Source organism: Sparus aurata, chromosome 8 (genome assembly GCF_900880675.1).
Source record: "Sparus aurata chromosome 8, fSpaAur1.1, whole genome shotgun sequence".
Classification (NCBI taxonomy): domain Eukaryota; kingdom Metazoa; phylum Chordata; class Actinopteri; order Spariformes; family Sparidae; genus Sparus; species Sparus aurata.
In genome coordinates, this window is record NC_044194.1 from 28,706,130 (window position 1) to 28,725,048 (window position 18,919).

General features: G+C 40.2%; 1 long non-coding RNA gene across 1 annotated transcript; it reads right to left on the minus strand.

Moving 5' to 3' along the window:
• Positions 1-13,140: 13,140 nt before the first annotated feature.
• On the minus strand, positions 13,141-15,095 carry LOC115587003 (uncharacterized). The gene is made up of 2 exons (XR_003984947.1): positions 15,061-15,095; positions 13,141-14,838 (listed from the first exon to the last, which is right to left on the minus strand). It is a non-coding gene; the product is annotated as an uncharacterized LOC115587003 (long non-coding RNA).
• Positions 15,096-18,919: the final 3,824 nt, after the last annotated feature.

The following is an 18,919-nucleotide window of genomic DNA, read 5'->3' on the forward strand; positions in this document are numbered from 1 at the left end:
CCGTTGCATCTACTGATGATGATGATGATGATGCTCTCTGAAAGCATGGACATAGAAAAATAAATGAATAACGAATGCATCACTACTTATTCGCACATCATTTCATTTCATCATTTCATCATTTCTTTGTGAGATCCTAATGTTTTGGTTTTTTTTTTTGGTTTTTTTTTTTTAGCTATAACCTCTAATTTTATAGCCTTAATAACTAACTATATCTTTATCTCATTACTTGAATCAGTAAAAATACTCGACGAGTCCATATTTTGAAAATGAGTTTCTTGTTCCGTCAGGGCCACTGTAGCTTTCGGAACGTCTCCAACGTCTTCAGAAAGGGAGGGGTGAGCAAAGAAGTGTTGCAATGTAGAACCTCACAGCTAGATGGCACTAAATACTTGATATATTACACACTGTCCCTTTTAGTGAATATTCTTTTTCTTTTTCTTGTATTAAAGCCTAGTTTGTTTAGTCACTATATCGTGCACGTCAAACTTGAATTTAAATTTAATTTGTGGGGGAAAAACACTTACGGTGATGTTCAATCTTATATTCATTATATTAATCAGGTACCACCATCGCCCAAGCCTATTTGCTGCAAGATTATCAAGTGCAAATGCAAAGAAGTCAGCAACTTCTTGGTCACACAAATCAGAAAAATCAAATATAAATCAAATTGGGTCCATGTTCCATTTTTTCCATTTTCTTTGTTTAACTTGAGCACAATATCAAAAGTACAAAAAACAAACTGTTCTTTCTTATATTATGGAAAAATAGATTTGATATATAGAGGTATGACAAAAACCTGCCTTTGACTGTGCATGCTCTTCCCAGCAATGAAACTGGACATTCATTTTTCCTAGATAGAGAACATCAGCCGTGCAATGTCAACGTTCTCAACTCCATGATCCGCTATTACTCTAAAAAATAAACAGTTTGTGCATTTATTATTTGTGGTGCTCTAAACAATTTTAACTTCTGGCGTTTCCTGTTTGTTTGTGTCAACATATCATGTAAACACGCCAGCCTCACACATAAAGATGCAGTAAGTAGTTGCATTTAGCAACAAAAGACCGTATTAGCTTGTGATTGGTGTCCACATGCTGCATGGAGGCCCGCACCTTCTCCCACTACACTCTGAATCCTCTGGCCTGCAAGCTTCCCTTAACCAAGCAGTACCCAGCATGAGGCCTTGTCCTGTCTTTTATTTCAGTTACCAAATAGTCCAACTCTGCATTTGAACAGGTGCTATAGAGTGCTCTGACAGAAAAGCCAAACTCTCTCATTCTTCTGAAAATAGAGCAAGTGGACACTCCCATCAAGTTAGCAATACACGGCACAGGAAGGCCTTCGTTGGTGAGATGTAACAGAGAATCCGGAGAAATATCAAATTTTGGACGCCCAGCTGATCCGTGATGAACCTGCACAAATACTATTGGGACCTGATTTTCTCACTCTTCAACAACGAACTTGTGAAGCACTGTGAGTGCATCTACAATGGCTTTTAGGATGAGAACCTGGTCAGAGACAGCACTAAAAATAACAGCCTCTTGAGAACACACAAAATCAAGGTAATCCAGGTCAAGCGGCTGCTGACTGACAATATGCTGGAGCCCTGTGTGGAACCTCTCTAACATAGTTTGTGCAAGCAGTTCCTAGAGAGAGGGGAAAAGAGGAAAAATGTGTGAGAGGTCAAAAATACTGGTATACCTGAACATGACTAGTAAAAATGCACGCGCAAGTTACTATCACGCACTGCAATTTACTGTATCTCGCGCGCACGAGATAGTAAGTCGTGCGTGCGAGATAATATATTGCACTCACAAGATAGTAAGTAAGATGCAGTGGCACTCTGACTCAAATGATTGAATGAAGTGAACGTTGTGGTGTTAAAGGTCCCATATTATGAAAAACTGACTTTTTCTGGGATTTGGGTTGTTATTGTGGGTCTATGGTTTTGAGGCCAATGTCCCAGCTGAAGTTGGCAAAAAACTGTTCGTGTGTGCGAACCACTTTGACGCTGACTGTTTCACCAACTTGAGCCAGTACAAGGCGGGAGTAGTCGGCTAACGTCTACTCAAAGGAATACTTGCAGACCAAGGACATGTAAGTATACAAATAATGTGCTGTGTGTTCCTGTAGATAAGGCTGAACTCGTGTGTGATGTACTGTGTGTTTTGCCATTGAGAACAAGGTATGGTTAGCAGCTAACCGCTAACGTTAGCTTCTCTGACCACACAAGTTAGTGCTACAGCAGAATCATTCTGTGTATTACATTTCTGATCTTGCACATTATGTAATGCGCGTCCTAGGTAAATGTCTGCATGTGCAAGTATTTAGCTGTGTTATTTAGCAATTTTACACGAACTAACCAAGCAGCGTCACATAGTACCAGCTAATGCTAACCGCGAGCTTCTAGTTCTCGATCAACAGTCTCCACATGCAAACCCAGAGACCCGGTCGGTAAAGCGGTATACACACACCCTCCACCGGGTCTAAGTTTTCAGGATTTTGTGAAATAATGCATTTGAAAACGTTTTCTAAGTTAGAATATGTTGGCATAGGCCGGGGCAAAATGAGTGTACTGCTGAATGCTACACAGAGTTTAACGTTAGATTATCTGCCCCAGCCCGACCCTGCCGCTATCCCCGGCCGGGACAGGCTGGGCTGGGCTGGGCTCTTGACCAAGTAATCCTGATTTTTTTTATTTTAATAACTCAAAATAATGACCATATTTCCAGCTAGAAAACGCGCATCTCTCTCCTCCCTCCATTTTTGTGTTGCTGCGTGGTGTTACACATGAGTTATCCTCATTGTGAAAACGTGACTTGAGACGTACGTGACATCACTCCCCGAGACGCAAGAAGAAAGCAAGAATATATATTTTTACTAAGGAAAATGATAAAAATAATTGTAATGCACAGTGACTTGAATAAATAACTTTAATCTGATCACTGGTTTGGAATTGTTAGATCACTCGTTACAGAAATAAAGAGGTCAGGTTAGAGTAACGTAACGCGATGCAGCCTTTAGTGCTTGAATTATACTGTAACAGTGCTGTCATGTGTTACTCCTGTGATTACTTGTTGAGAACATTTGCCCATTTCTTGCAATTGTTTTATGTTTTATTGTCTTTTTACTGTTCAAAACACTACCTGGCTGCACTGCATTACAATGAGAATGCTGATAGAGGACAAGCCACCACATCATCAGGAGATCCTCTTTTCAAACTGAGCTTTCCAAAGTCCAGGAAGGGAGAGTGCAGAGCCAAACCCGTGAAGACATGCATGACATTCTGTAAGTTTTACAATCTTTTATTTGAACTTCTCAAATTAAAATAAACATGGACACACAGGCATCACACAAAAGGTTGAAAACAAACACAAGCACTTAAAATCTGAATTCTTTTAAGATGTTTTCAAAATAAATAATAATAAGAATGTATAAATAAGAAGTAATTAAGTAATAAGATACACTTTACAACACTGCAGCACAAGGCTTTTTGGTTCTACTGCAATTTTCCTGTAAACATACATTTTTGTTTATTGCACTGCAGACTGCGGTGATGCACTGTTGGACCTGATCTTCAAGAAGGTTTTCCAGGACCCTGCCCCATGTAAACGAGTTGCTGAAACTTATAATCCCTGAAGATCTCTCAGACCACGCAGACAGGCAGCACAACTCTCACTCTCCACGCCAGAGAGCCCCAGCACCAGCTTACAAAGCTTCTGTAGGCTATATTGGCTGAACACAATTCAATATAAAGTCAGCACTGAATGTTTACACCTATGGCAACTAGATACTTTCTTTGTTATTATTTTCATATTGATATTTAAGTTAATATATAAAGTCAAACTGTTTCACTTCAGATATTTATTTTCTTGTTATTATTTCATTCATGTCAACACATGTTTACAGATGTTTCTTACAATAAAACATCTTTCCTAACTGTTCTGTGTTTTCATTGTTTGATAAGTAATTTTCATGGTAATAAGTAAAAGATAAACTATAAGCAATGTAAGATAGAGGAATCAGTTATGTACTTTTCATCATAACACTTTTGCGATAAATGAATAGTATTTATGGGACCAAAAGCTTACTGCACTATTCCCCTCAAACGTAAAGGTCCATAGTCTGTCCGATAAATGTAAAGTGCATTCTGCAGTGCAGATACATTCAGGCAGACAGGTTACAGGCCAGGAGGGTCCACCATGCATGATGGTGGCTCAGGATGCTGCTGTAGTCTTCGTGTAACCTAGAATTAAGGAAAGGTAAGTGAGTGACAATAGATTAGAGAAAAGATAGACTGCAAAATGACAACCATGTTTGCCCAGTGTTCACACTTAATTGTGGTATTTCCATGCAGCAGATATTCTCAGGTTGTGTAGACATTTGTACACAGTTGCCACAGGAACACCTGCTTTTATGCAGAATTTTTATTATTCATTGTAAACTATAATCGATAATCTCGTCGCATTGTTTCTTTGGTAACATAACTAAAGTTTATAAACCATTGTAACTGGTTAAAAAACAATTCTACTGTTAGAGAGGTGATGGGAGGCAACTGTGGCTTACTGAAAACTACAGTTGTTGAAAATTGCTGGCAGAAGCTAATTACAGGTCGTCACTGCAAATAAGAACAGGTTCTCAATCAACTTACCTGGCTACATAAAGGTAAATAATAATATGGGGTTACGCTTTGTCTTGTAACGGCTATTGCTAAATTGCATCCGCGTTACAACAACTGGACAGCAGTAAACACCAGCCGAGGTTTGGCTAGCTTTATGATGTAAACACTGGAGGCAGGAGAAGGGGGCTGTTATCTGTAACTATGCGGGGCAGACGGCCAGTAAGCTCGTAAGACTTTCGTTAGTCTGCAGTTACATAAAAGTAATGTCGAGGTAAAAAAAACTTAACTACTAACCACTGAGAAACATCAATGTTCATTCTTGGCTGCTTACTTTCTTCTGGAGCCTTTTGTTCTGGGTCCGACCGCAGTCTGTTGTCCAGCGGCCATTACTTCCTGAAACTCCGCCGTTGCCATGGTCACATGATGCCGTCCTCACGTCTTCCGCAGGCAGGAAGAGGTGGGCGGTACCGTGGGCGGCGCGCAGTAGCTCATTAGCATTTAAAGGGAAAGGCACTGAAACAGGCCACCTGGAGCAGGGCTGTGAAACTGGTGTTTCAAGAACCCTGCTGTGCTCAATCCTTCAGCTTATTTCGACCAAAGCATGTTACTAACATTCCATTTAGACTTCAAGGAACCATGTTAAGAGGCAGAAATTACCATAATATGGGACCTTTAACTCAACAATGATGGGACATTGCAATCATAAACAAGTGCCGTTTACTTCAACAACTTATATTGTAACATAGTTCTCTAAGACACTTTGTTAACTTTTATTAATTCATTATTCAATAAAATTATGAGACAGTCTCGACCCATGATAATAAGCCTGCATTTAACTGACTGCGCTGTTTAATTACTTTAAAAGGCACATGAATTACTATCTCACATGCACGACATATAGTATGAGGTGCGTGCAAGAAAGTAAGTTGCGCACGCGAGATAAAATCTTTACCTCATTTCATGTGAATTAGCACGAGCAGCGACGCTACAAAGTTTGCGCTAATGACTGCATTTCAGTTCCTATAAACTCTCCACAATAAAAGCCTCCTGTTACTTTGTTACATCAAACCTTTCAATCTGAAGCAGCGAAAGCAGGGTGTGTGTTTATCATAAATATCAAGTGTATCAAGTATATGTGGCCATAGTTTAATTTAAGTTAGAAACAGAATAAAAAGTTAAGTTAGCCTAATCGGTGTAAGCTAGGTTAGCTCCTGTGGTACCATAAGCTAACAACCACAAACTTACCTTATTGTGTTAAATTTTATCCCAAAACTTGCGTTTCTCATTCTGAGCAGGTATCCGTGCGATTCCGAGTCAAAGGTGGCAAGTTGAATCCCCACAATGGTAGCTCCTGTTGGCGACCTTGAATAAAGATTTGATGGGGGGAAAAACAACATCGTCTTGGCAGCTTTAAATTGACTCAACAACGCCACCTGCTGTTGTGGAGTGCAAATTACAGGACATTAGCTCGAAAGTTTACTGGCATTTGTGTGTGAATCTGCAAGGCGGAAAATTAGTGCCAGAAGTCACGTGACAGTTTTTTGTACTTGAAGGATTCTTTTTTTACTTGAACGATTTTGTTTGTCTTTGACAGATGTTTTTTGTACTCCCTGAGACTGCTGAAACAAAACAGGAGAAAAGAAGAAAAAGGAAAGGTTACTTTCATTCCCTGTGAAGGACCATAACCATTATTCAGATATTGTGCTACAGATAGTGTATATTTATTTTGCTACCATCCAGTGGTTTCTACCCTGTCACCAATTAGATTAGACAAAACATGTTGACCAAAAAAATAAGGGAAATTCCACTGAATGTTAATGTTGAGTACAAAGTTGTTAAATTTGAGATCAGTCAACTTTAAATAAGCATACAGATTCTCTCTCTGAGGTCTGATTGCCTGCAAATAACTAAACCATTCTTAATATTATCAATTCATGTCAACTTTCTGACTCCTGAAACAGAAAAGAAGGAGTTACTCACCTGTATCACAATGGTTGAAGACTGGTAACTTCTCTGGATCACTTCTAAGATATATATTTATAAGCAGTAATCATCAAGCTTCAGTAGTCAGTCATTTAGAACTGCGTCACAACTGTTGCTTTGATTCAAAGTCCCTCGTTGCTTTCATCCTCAACACACACATTCCAGCACCGCCCTTCACACGCACGCACGCACACACAGAAATTAAAACTCATGCACAAAATAACATTTTATTAAACTAATGTTCACAATATTATTATGAATGAAATGAGCTTTATTTGGAAGCAGCTTGTGTTGTGACTGACTTCGGTCTACTAATCACATTAGTTGTGCGTTATTAGATGAATCACTGCTTCACTGCTCCCCTGCACCAGTAGGGAGAGCTGAGGTCCAGAGGTGAGCCTGTCCCCCGGCCCCTCCACCTCCACCCTCCACCTTCTTCCAAAGCCTCTGTATGTGCGACTTTCTCAGCAGGAGGCAGACGCGCCTTTACTAAACAGAGGGCAGTAACATGACATAACTGACTCAACGTGTACATGAGCAAAACATAAACTGGATGAAATGAATGTAACTGACTTACACTGCACTGCCTCTCTCTGTCTGTTTGATTTATTTATTTATTTTTTTGCGGCCCTCTACAAATGCCACATTGCCCATATTAAGAACCACCCCTGCATCTTGTATTACTCTGACTACAGATAATTAACATTATTTAGGGCATTTAGCAGGACTAAATGCCCTAAATGTAATGTAAATTATGTGTAGTCAAAATAAATAAATCAAACAGACAGAGAGAGGACAGCCGTCCACAGTAACCGGCTCTGTAGCATTCACCTCTGGTTTTAACTCATCTCGGCGGATCTGCTCCGGTTCCGACCCGTACTGGCTGCTTTAAGTTAGTTACATTCATTCCATCCGGTTTATGTTTTGCTCATGTACATGTTGAGTAAAGCAATAAAATGACAAATGTACTTGTCATATTTTTTATTCACTTCATCACTTGTTGAGCACTTTGAATATATTGTGATTTGTTTGAAATGTGTTTTATCAACAAAGTTTGTTTGATTGATTCATTAATATTGTTGTTTGAAAGAAGTAACACATAGTAATTGCACCGTAATGCACTTTCGGCCCTGACCAATCTGGTGCCCTATAGGCAGGATTTCATACACTCACTCATGTTCATACACTCACACAGAAACTGCATGTATGTATTCAAGATCTTATTTCTTTTAAGTCGAAAATATCACACCAAATTAAGACTGAAAAAAGAAACAAGTGATAGATTAAGTATACCATCTAAATAAGGCATTGCATAAACACATTAAAGAATATTCTATTTACTAGATAGATAGATAGATAGATAGATAGATAGATAGATCCTATGAAGTGTGAATGTGTGCAAGGTGGCGCCTTGTATAATTGGTTGTTTGCTCGTTGAAGGTTTTCAACCTGACCAAAAAAAAAAGTTTTCCTGTGCATCCTTGGAGGATTTTAGTCCCAAGCCATCACGTACAGCGTAAATCACAATATTAACTCAGCATCATTCAATTAATCACAACTTGATAGAACACATACAATTATGTGTGTATGCTGCACATTTTTATAAGAGGACTCCAAATTACTGTGTAATTAATTATTATTGTGACAGTGTGTGCTAGATTCTGGGATCAAATCCTAGCCCAGGTGAGTCCTGTCAGTGTGGAGTCAGTGTTCCTTCAGTGGCATTAGTGTCTTCGGGAAGTGCAAAGACATTCAAGTGAGTAGAATGAAACTATGCACTTTCAGAAGCCTTGTGATAGATACTGAGAGTTCACCCAGTGTTGTTGAGGTAACCTATCCAGGGTGGATCCCAATCTTTCATTTTAATGTCAGTCAACATTACAATCCACCGTCTTCCCCATTCATCCACATCAGACCCTGAGCTCTCCTCCCCACAAGCCTGACACAGTTTGACAGACAGATCTGTGAAAGCAGACAAAAAAATAAAAAATAAAATACAGGTATTTGTGTATGTAATGTCAATACAGACACAAATGTGTCAGTATATCTGGTGGAGAAGTAGATACCAGTGTTTGTTATCAGGGCCATTGCCAGGGGTGGGCTGGGGTTGAAATTCAGCCCGCGAACTTGGCTTGGAGAGGCCTTTTATCTGATTGCATGACGGATGCAAGTGGAACCGTAATTTTAACAACAATACTTTATTTGCAGTATGAAAACAATCTAATGATATTAAACACAACACACACTGGTTAGTCAGTCAGTGGAGTGTATTAAAGTACATATGCTCACACAGACAGTGTATGACTCCAAATGGGGCATCTTAAGTCTCTCCCAGTGGCTGGCAAGACTACAGAGCTCAGCCTTCCAGGTGTGGCTCTGTCACCAAACCTAAGGAGGCACTTACTGAGCTGTTGGAGTGATTCAGATGGAACCCCCCTATCTCTTAGTGTACCAAAGTTTCTTGGGTCAAGGCATGCAGAATCATCATAAACAGCTCCAGTTGCTGAAAAGCAAGTCTGAATGCTCTCAGTGACCGTGTCCAAAATAATATTGTGCACCTTGACCCTGAACTGATCCTCTGCATTCAACCCATGCTGTTCCTCTGCTACCTCACCTCTTCTGGTCTTCCTCTTTCTGATCTTTATTTCAGGTAGATCCACCTGAACCACCTCTTTGGATCTGCTCTCCTCCAGCTTCTTGTTTGCCCACTCAGAAAATATATATGCTGCTTTTGTGACACTATCCATGTCCCTGGTGCATGTTTTAGGCTGTGGCTAAGGCCTCCATTAGAAGTAGGGACTCAGTGTAGCCCTGGGCTCTTGCTCTGACATTTGCTTTCATTGATATATCTTCCACTATTCTTTTCAATGTTATGATCAAATCAACAAACAAGGCATTGTCTGGGTTACCAAAACAGCCAAGTATCTTGCTCAGGGCTTGTTCCTTGGCCCAACACCTGGTCTCCCCGATGGGGGACAGCCGTCTATGACACCTGTCATCACTCACTTTCTCCCTCATATTCATACGCTTGTATGAGATTTTGATAAATACACCATGTCATAAATACACCATGTCATTCACAATGGAGAAAAGGGATGCACTTTCTATCACAACACCTGCGGTGTCCTCCACATGTGCATCGCACCAGATGTGCACTTGATTAAGGGACTCTGATGACAGTAAAGTGGAGAACCCCTTGTACTGGCCTTGCATATTTGCTGCTCCATCTGTTGAGTTACCAACACAGTTCTGGATATCAATATTAACCTTTGCCAGAGTTTCCTTAAGTAGTTGAACAAAAAACTCTCCTGTGGATGACTCACATGGAACGACACCGATGAGCTTCTCACGGACCGTGTCAGTCACATACCTGAGGACAACAGCACACTGTTCTATGGAGGTACAGAAAACATTCCTGCCTCCCTTACTTCCCTCGAAATGTTTTCTTTGATCAAGTGGCTAATGATGTCAATTAACTTGTTGACAGATGTGTTAAGCTGGCTTTATACCTCCGGATCCGGACGATTCTGTCCATCCGTACCAAACGTTCTCTCCGCTACTGGCTTCATACCTCCGTACAGTTTCAGCGTTTTTATGGACGTAACGCAACTTATCCTCTAGAGGGCAGTGTCGTGTCATAAATGACAGGGCCGTTGACATGGCAACCGTTGCTATGTCACAGGGTTGTCATGTCAATGACGCTGTCATCACCGGCACCAACATCATAAAAATAATAACATGGCTTCAGTAGGAGGTTATTTTACTTTCTTTATTGAGAAACAGGCAAAAAAGGGAAAAAAAAACGGACACGGTGGTGGCATGTGCAGCCACTAAATGAGAATAGGCACTTAAATGGCGAGTTTATTGCTTTAGTTTTGCCGATGAGAGAACTTGACGACGAAAGGCACTTCCAATACTTTCGCATGTCCGCTGCTTCATTTGACTTCTTGCTACACCGGGTAGCTCCAATAATCAACCACGCCGCATCCTACAGAGGACCTGTGAGCGATGCTGAGCGACTGGCTGTGACCTTACGTTTTATTTTGCCTCACTGCACTGCACTGCCTCACTGCACTGCACCACTGCACTGCACTGCCTCAATGTCCCGATTTCACTGCACTGCCTCAATTTCACTGCACTGCACTGCCTCAATGTCCCAATGCCCCTCCACTGCACTGCCTTACTGCACTGCTCAATGTCCCCCTTCCACTGCACTGCAGCACTGCACTGCCTCACTGTACTGCACTGCCTCAATGTCCCAATTCCACTGCACTGCACTGCCTCAATGTCCCAATGCCCCTCCACTGCACTGCCTTACTGCACTGCTCAATGTCCCCCTTCCACTGCACTGCCGCACTGCACTGCACCATTGCACTGCACTGCTTCACTGCACTGCACCACTGAACTGCACTGCATTGCACTGCCTTAACAAATGCACTGCACTGCCTCAATCCCAATCCGCTGCACTCCTCTGCACTGCCTCAATGTCCCCATTCCACTGCACTGCACTGCCCCAATGTCCCAATTCCACTCCACTGCACTGCCTCACTGCACTGCCTCCACTGCACTGCCTCACTGCACTGCACTGCCTCAATGTCCCAATTCCACTGCACTCCTTTCCCAATGCCATAAAGGCAGGAGGTAGTGTCACATCCGGCTATTGCATGAAGAAGGGCTTGTGAGTGCACACACTGGGACCCAGCTACTGCTTGTCAGCCTTGATGTTCCTTGATGTTTTGAAGAAGAGGTCATGTGACTTGAGGTTGGTGTGGTAGATGAGGAGAATAAGCAGATCTGTATCATCACCAATGAGAACAGTGTTTGTTGTGGTGGCAGACACTGCTTTTTGCACTATGAGGAGATCAGCATCTGCTAGGGCATGGTATGTCTGCCAGTTCTTCTTCTGTAGGCGACCACTGATTATGTTGATGAACTGCTGCTTGTTTGTTTGGTTTGGAAGGAACTCATCTTTATTCATTGTAACAGGCATGTCCTCATCCATGCTTACGGTTGCTCCAGTCCTCCCACCTGCCTGCTGTGTTTCATGTCTTTGGTGGATGTGCCTTTATAACAGTCGAACCTCAACAACCTCTCCTTGTATGTGGATCCACGTGTCCACAGGATGCGCTGAACAAGCGCTACACCATCCAGCACATACTGTACAGGGCCATTGACTCCTAGAAGGTCAGATGTGTGGAGCACCCAGATGGCATCTGCTAGCACTGGTTCTGTGGCTGTCGAAGCAGCAGGAAGGTTTCAAACAGCGCTGGAGAACGACTACACAGCTCATACTTGAAATTGATGCTAGGTCTTGTGAAGCTTTTGCAGCAATTGTGAGTTGCTGGAAAATTAGTTGAGGATCCACCTGCACTGCTTCACCATCAATATTCACTGAGGATTTCGTATTCATGGCAATTGCCAGATCCTTCTTCTTGAAAGTGTACTCAGCAGTAGTCCGATGGCCTTTGCCTTATCAATATTCACAGAAGGTGCACATGGACCCCAGTGGAGACACTGTGCAAGCTTGGATCTGAGCAGAAGGGGTGTCTTTCTTGAAGATCGTTCAAAACTGAATGTGTCCTTCTTGTCACGTGCTTGTCTTGCATCTGTCATGTCCTTGTTCTGCTTGCCAGTGTTGTGGTTCCCTGTCAGCTCTTACATGACATTGTTGACTGGTATGGAAGCAGCCATGTCAATTGTTGCAGCTCCATCATCCCTCTTCGTCTTGTGAGGCCACCACTGTTTTTCATACATCTCATCAGCACCTGCTTGATGATGAGATCTACGGACAGGCCAGCCCATAGGCGATCACTTTGTCTGACCACATGAAATCCCAATGGAATTGTATGATATTTTGGTCCACACATGAATGATTTCATGTTTTAAATGTTTTTTTTTAAACATTACTAGGATATTAGGCCACATAACAGGTTAGATGTCATTACAAGCAAGCTAGAAATATTATAGTTAGCATCTGTCTCTCCATGTTAAGCAGCAGTTATGTCAGCAACACATCGACAACACATGAATGTTAGCTAGTGTTAGCTAAGCTAGAAATATCATGTCTGAGTCTGTCTCTCCATGTTACGCACATCAAGCTAAACGATTGTCAACAACACAACCATATACAGTTAGCTAGCTACAGTAATGTTAGCTAGCTTAGTTAGCTAGCTACTGCTCAAAGTTGGAAAATCATCAAAAAGATACCTAGAGACTTGTACATTAATGTGCTGCAGTTTGCTGAGAACTGCTGCTAACATTTTAATTAGATTATGTTATGGAATTTTGAAGATTGGCATCTATTGGAAATTAAACCATCACATTTAATTAATTACCAAATTAAGCCAATAGGACTTAAATGTACTTAAAATGGCCTTCATTTGCATTAAATTTAAATCTGTGATACCTGTAGACAGTCTTATGAAGCTATAAAACTGCTCAAAACTACCAAAGCAACCAAATCATATCAATCTGATCTCCCATGTGGGGAGAAACAATGTGACAAGAGAGCTATACTGTATGCATCATTCACATTGGTATACAAGAGGGTTTTATTCTTTTTTGTATATTTTACAGGTTTTTGATGATGACGATGCTGCGACTGTCAAAGAGGCCCATACTACACATGTCCTCAACATGTGCATGGTCAGCAAAGCTAGAGATGAAGATCTCCCCAAGCAAGCTGGAATAGCCATTGAGGGAGCAGAGGTCCTTTTTGGTATCCCTGATCTGGCACATGCTTCTATCTACCTGACAGGCCTTATCTATGCCTTGGATCTAAGGTACCCTAACAAACTGAAATACACCTTTGAGGTTTTTCTGAAGATCTTCCTAGAGCTGGAGGATGTCAACCAAAAGGTGTCCTCCAAAGTCCATGATCACAATGTCTTTTTACATGCATAAAGCCATACAGACATTGCGAAAGGTTTTGAGTGAGCTTCCTCTTGTCAAGGTTTACAGTTGTAAATTTTACATTGCACCTTTTCAGGTTTTCCACCACGTGACCACGTGGTCAGATTAGGATGTTCAAACCTTTAAGGTCAGACTTTCAATGGGGTCTCATCCCTGCAAGTTCTTCCTCAGGGTAGACAGAATGGATGTTTAATTTGTAGAACATGTTTGCGGAAGTTCACTTTTCATTAGAAGAACCATATAGTAATAGGATGCAAATCCCATGAGTTATGTGTTGGGTCATTGGCATTGTCTTATGGCGTGTCTGGCGCTGGCATCTCAGGTGTTTCTGATGATGTCAATATAATGGAGTTTATGGTCTTATTTTCTTTTCAAAGTGCTTTTGGTATATCGTATGTTCCATGCCATAAATACACTAATGTATTATAACACATCTGGAGCTATTGTTAAACAAGGTAACAAGCCCTTTTGTTTTGTTAAGTTGAATAATTAATACCAGATGTTTGAATAATGTGGGCGTTGTTGCAGAATATACAGTATTAGGGCTGCAACTAATAATAATTTTCATTATTGTACAATCTGTCTTTTTTCCAATTAATTGTTTTTTGTTGTGAGAAAATGGTGAAAAATGTTTTATCACTGTTTCCCGAAGCCCAAGATGCAAATTAAAATGTCTTGTTTTAAAGATTAATTGATAATTAAAAATCCTTTAAAAAAATCTGTGATGAATTGGGCAATTGGCAACTTAGCAATTAAACAACTAATAGTTGCAGCTCTATACAGTACACTCAGTTATTGCCCAGTACAATGGCAGTACATGTATGAGTTTGAAATTTTGTGAGAATTTGCAATAAAATGTCAATTTTGGTGACTTATGACCTCTTGATTGTGTTGACCCTATGACCTTAGTGTGCTTATGATTTCTTAATTTTGTTGTCATGTCATTTTCTTCTTGCACCATGAGGCAGAAATGTCAGTTTTTACATTGAACAGACTGACTAACACATAGATCACATACCTGAATTAAGTAGCTCACCGTGACGAAAATGTATCGTGTTTTATCTACTGAGAAAAAGTAAGGCAACTTTTTGTATGTACAACATCAATTTTGCAAGTCATGTTAACTTACTTTTGCAAGTGAAGTCAACTTAACACAATTTAGTTGACTTTGTTTGCAAAAGTAAGTTGACTTTACTTGCAAAATTAATGTTGTACGAACAAAGACTACTCTTGTTTGATCTACAGGATAAAATGATGCAAAAAGTTGCCTTACTTTAAGTAGATCATAACCCCGTATTTTCATCAGTGTGGTTCCTACCCTGCCACCAATTAGATTAGACAAAACATGTTAAACCACAAATTAAGGGAAATTCCACTAAATGTTAATGTTGAGTAAAAAGTTGTTAAATTTGAGATCAGTCTACTTTAAATAAGCATACAGATTTACTCTCTGAGGTCTGATTGTCTGCAAATAACTAAACCATTCTTAATATTATAAATTCATGTCAACTATCTGAAACAGAAAAGAAGGAGTTACTCACCTGTATCACAATGGTTGAAGTCTGGTAACTTCTCTGGATCACTTCTAAGATATATATTTATAAGCAGTAATCATCAAGCTTCAGTAGTCAGTCATTTAGAACTGCGTCACAACTGTTGCTTTGATTCAAAGTCCCCTGTTGCTTTCATCCCCAACACACACACATTCCAGCCCCGCCCTTCACACGCACGCACGCACACACAGAAATTAAAACTCATGCACAAAATAACATTTTATTAAACTAATGTTCACAATATTATTATGAATGAAATGTGCTTTATTTGGAAGCAGCTTGTGTTGTGACTGACTTCGGTCTACTAATCGCATTAGTTGTGCATTATTAGATGAATCCATGCTTCACCGCTCCCCTGCACCAGTAGGGAGAGCTGAAGTCCAGATGTCAGCCTGTCAATATTACGAGAATAAAGTCATAATATTGTGAGAATAAAGTCACAATATTACCGACTGTTGAGCATCTTGTGAAGTTATACTTTGGTATCGGTTTCACAAATAAGGCAATACTTAATCTTTTGGCACATCTGCATCAAATTATTATCAGTATCAGGACTGTGAAACGATTGTGCAAACGACTGTGTCCGTTTCAAAGAAAGAATCACACGGACTTGGAAGAAATTGCTTCTTTTGTGAAAGAGGAGCTGTTTGGTAGTTGTCAACTGCAAGGCTATCAGTGGTTACATCTACGTGCCATTCAGAGAAGTTCTCAAGAAAAACACTGAGGATGATCATCAAGATTTTTGATCCAGAGGGAGTGGAACTCCGGCGAGCACGGTGTCTCCGACGTTGGCAGTACAACAGCAGGTGGCCAACGCACTGTGGAATATAGATTCCTATGATAAACTGAAGCCGTATAGCATTGCAATTAATGGCTGCATTGACGGATTTAGTCATCACATAATGTGGATGGAAGCATATTACACTAACAGTGACCCAAAAGTAATCGCGGACTACCTCATAAACACAGTGACACGCATTGGAGGCTGTCCACAGAGTTCGGTAAAGTTGGAAAGATATTCACAGATTCAAACTTCCGGGATCAATAAATCTGAGGTGAAATGTTTTTCAAACATAAGTGATGCCTCTGTCCCACGGTAATAGCATAGACTACGAGCTACAAGGACCAAAACCCAGATTTTTTACAAAAATAAGGTGTCCTCCGGGCTGGACGGACAACATTCATATCTACGCGCAGCCGGCAGCCGGGCGTGTGTGCAGGGACCGTCTGCAAATTTCAAGACAAGAGCAAGACGCTGCAAACAAAAATCAATAACTCCACTGTTATACAGTACAGAGACTCCAAAGTCACTACAAACACCAAGGGTCTCCTCATGGTCATACTACAACAGATGTTTTGTGCAATGCAGACTGAACAAACCAAAAGAATGACACCAGAGACAGGCTAGTAGATGTTGCAGGAAACTATTTAATTTAACAGAAAGAGTGAGACATATAAGATTAGTGTCAGACAAGAAACTTAAATTCTTTACTTAAAGATCAGAAGAGCTTGGTCAGATCAAGCAACAAGCACAACTGTCAGTGGAAGTAAAAAAGTATAACTGTAGAACAATTAGAATAAATTAGATGTAGACTAACACAAAAACAACAGAAACTATAGTTAAGCCTCTCAACTAGGTCTGAAAGTTAGGAATACACAATTTTTCAAGTGATTTCTTCAAACAGCCACTCATCAAGGCCTTGATGCAATAAGACACTCACAGTGGCTCACTCCTGCACACACAGACCTCAGAAGAAACAGCACTCGGGTCCACACAGCTTCTTTGCACAGGGGTGCAGGGGTGTTGTTACTGTTGTCAGGGGAAAACACACACACACAAGGTAAATTTGTTTATGACCTGACATGTTCTGTCATGTTTTGTCCCCCCCCCTTTCTTCAGTTCGAGGTGTTACATAAGTCAATACCATGCAGTATCTTCATTGGGTATTGCATCTGCTATTATCCCCAGACAATCTGTATGGAACTGTCGTTTACAAGTTCGACACTGGATCTACATAGAAAGAAATATGTTACACATATTAACCAAGCGTGTATTTACGTTGTAATGAATTGCATATATAATATAGGGCTTTTGTTTATTAATGTTTCATAACAAATAGACATCATTCTTACCCAAATAGGATTACCAGCAGTATTGGTCTGGTTCTCACTTCAACAGAAGGAGCAGAAGTCATCCTTTGAAAGTGAGGACACAGTCAACACGCACACACACACACACGCACATATATATATATATATATATATATATATATATATATATATATATATATATATATATATATATATATATATATATATATATATATATGTATATATATGTATATGTATATGTATATATATGTATACATGGGTACATCATTAAATGAAGTGCTACAGATTCATATAATATTTTGAAAGATACCTGATCCTTTGAGTATTTCCTCAGCTATTTGTCTTCTTATATTATGAAGACATTTTTTGGAAGTCTTGATGCGAAAATGCTTTGGAATGTCTGGGAAGCCCAGAACTGTGTACATGATCTGAAAAAACTTTACCTTTCATCCTATATATTTTTATGATAGCTACAGCTGCTTGCAGAAAATCACCTGCATGACAAAAACTCCACAACTGCTGTCGTCTTTCTGGCAGGTGTGGGTTGTCATGGCAGGCTGCCACTTGATGTTGACCCAGTCCTCCTTCCTAAGCCTGTTTCATCGCATCTTGAAATACTGTCTACAAGATGAAAAGAATATCAAGTTTGTTTGTTTTACATTTGCACTTAGTCTTTGGCTCTACTAAATCTGGGCACCTTTTATTTTCCCACATTCTATTTAATATTACCCAAATCTGTATGCCGCTTTTCTGGAGTCCTCCAAATCCACCACAAATATCTGGATACTGTTTGAAAAATAAACCTATAATTAAGCCAAAGCATCTTTCTGAATGTCAACAATCACAACAGAATTAATACTATGGTTATAGAAATGTTATACCAAGGATTATAAGCCACAAATATGTACTGTAAAGGCACATAGATTTACATGACTAGCTTTATACTCACCACAAACTTCCAATAAACGTTTCTGACATTTACAAAGCCAATGGCTCCGTCATAGTCATCAGATTTGACCTGAAATGTTTTTTTAATGGACAAAGATTCAATTATCCTGTCATGTTCACATATGAAAGCAATGTAAGTGGTATACATGTCATCTTCTCCTCAGGGCCGAGCAGAAAAATGTATTCTAAAATCCAAAACTTTTCCTTTATCACATCACAAGACTGTAGTAACACTAGGTGTTAAAAAACAAATTATATTCAGTCTCATATCTGCAGCGTACTGGCAAATTTACTGAATACAATATTTATGTTGCTGCTAAGCCTAACCAAAGTCCGTACAGGCCATCACTGGCCTAACACGTAAAACCACTGTGGGGCTTCATATGGGCAGAAAATGCTACTGCATGACTGTTAAACAGACAACTTGCAGCATCTTTCACGCACATTCAACTTTTTCTAAAGGAAGCTTAGATCTCCTGACATATATGCACGTTTTATCAGTCTTTCGTCTTAAGTGTGTTGTTTTATGCTGCAGTCTGCTGAGGAGAAAGCATCAGCCATATAGATCTAAGGCAGCTGGACAAACTAATCAAAAGAGCTGGCTCTGTGACTGGAACCAGGTTGGACACACGTGACTCATGTAACCCCTAACACGATGATTATGCTGGCCCAATCGGTATCTTTCATACATTCACGTAGAAACGGCTCATACAAAAACAAACAAATCATTACAGCTGTGCTTACATTTTTCAATCCTTGCTTGGCCATCTGCTCTCTTGTTCCATTA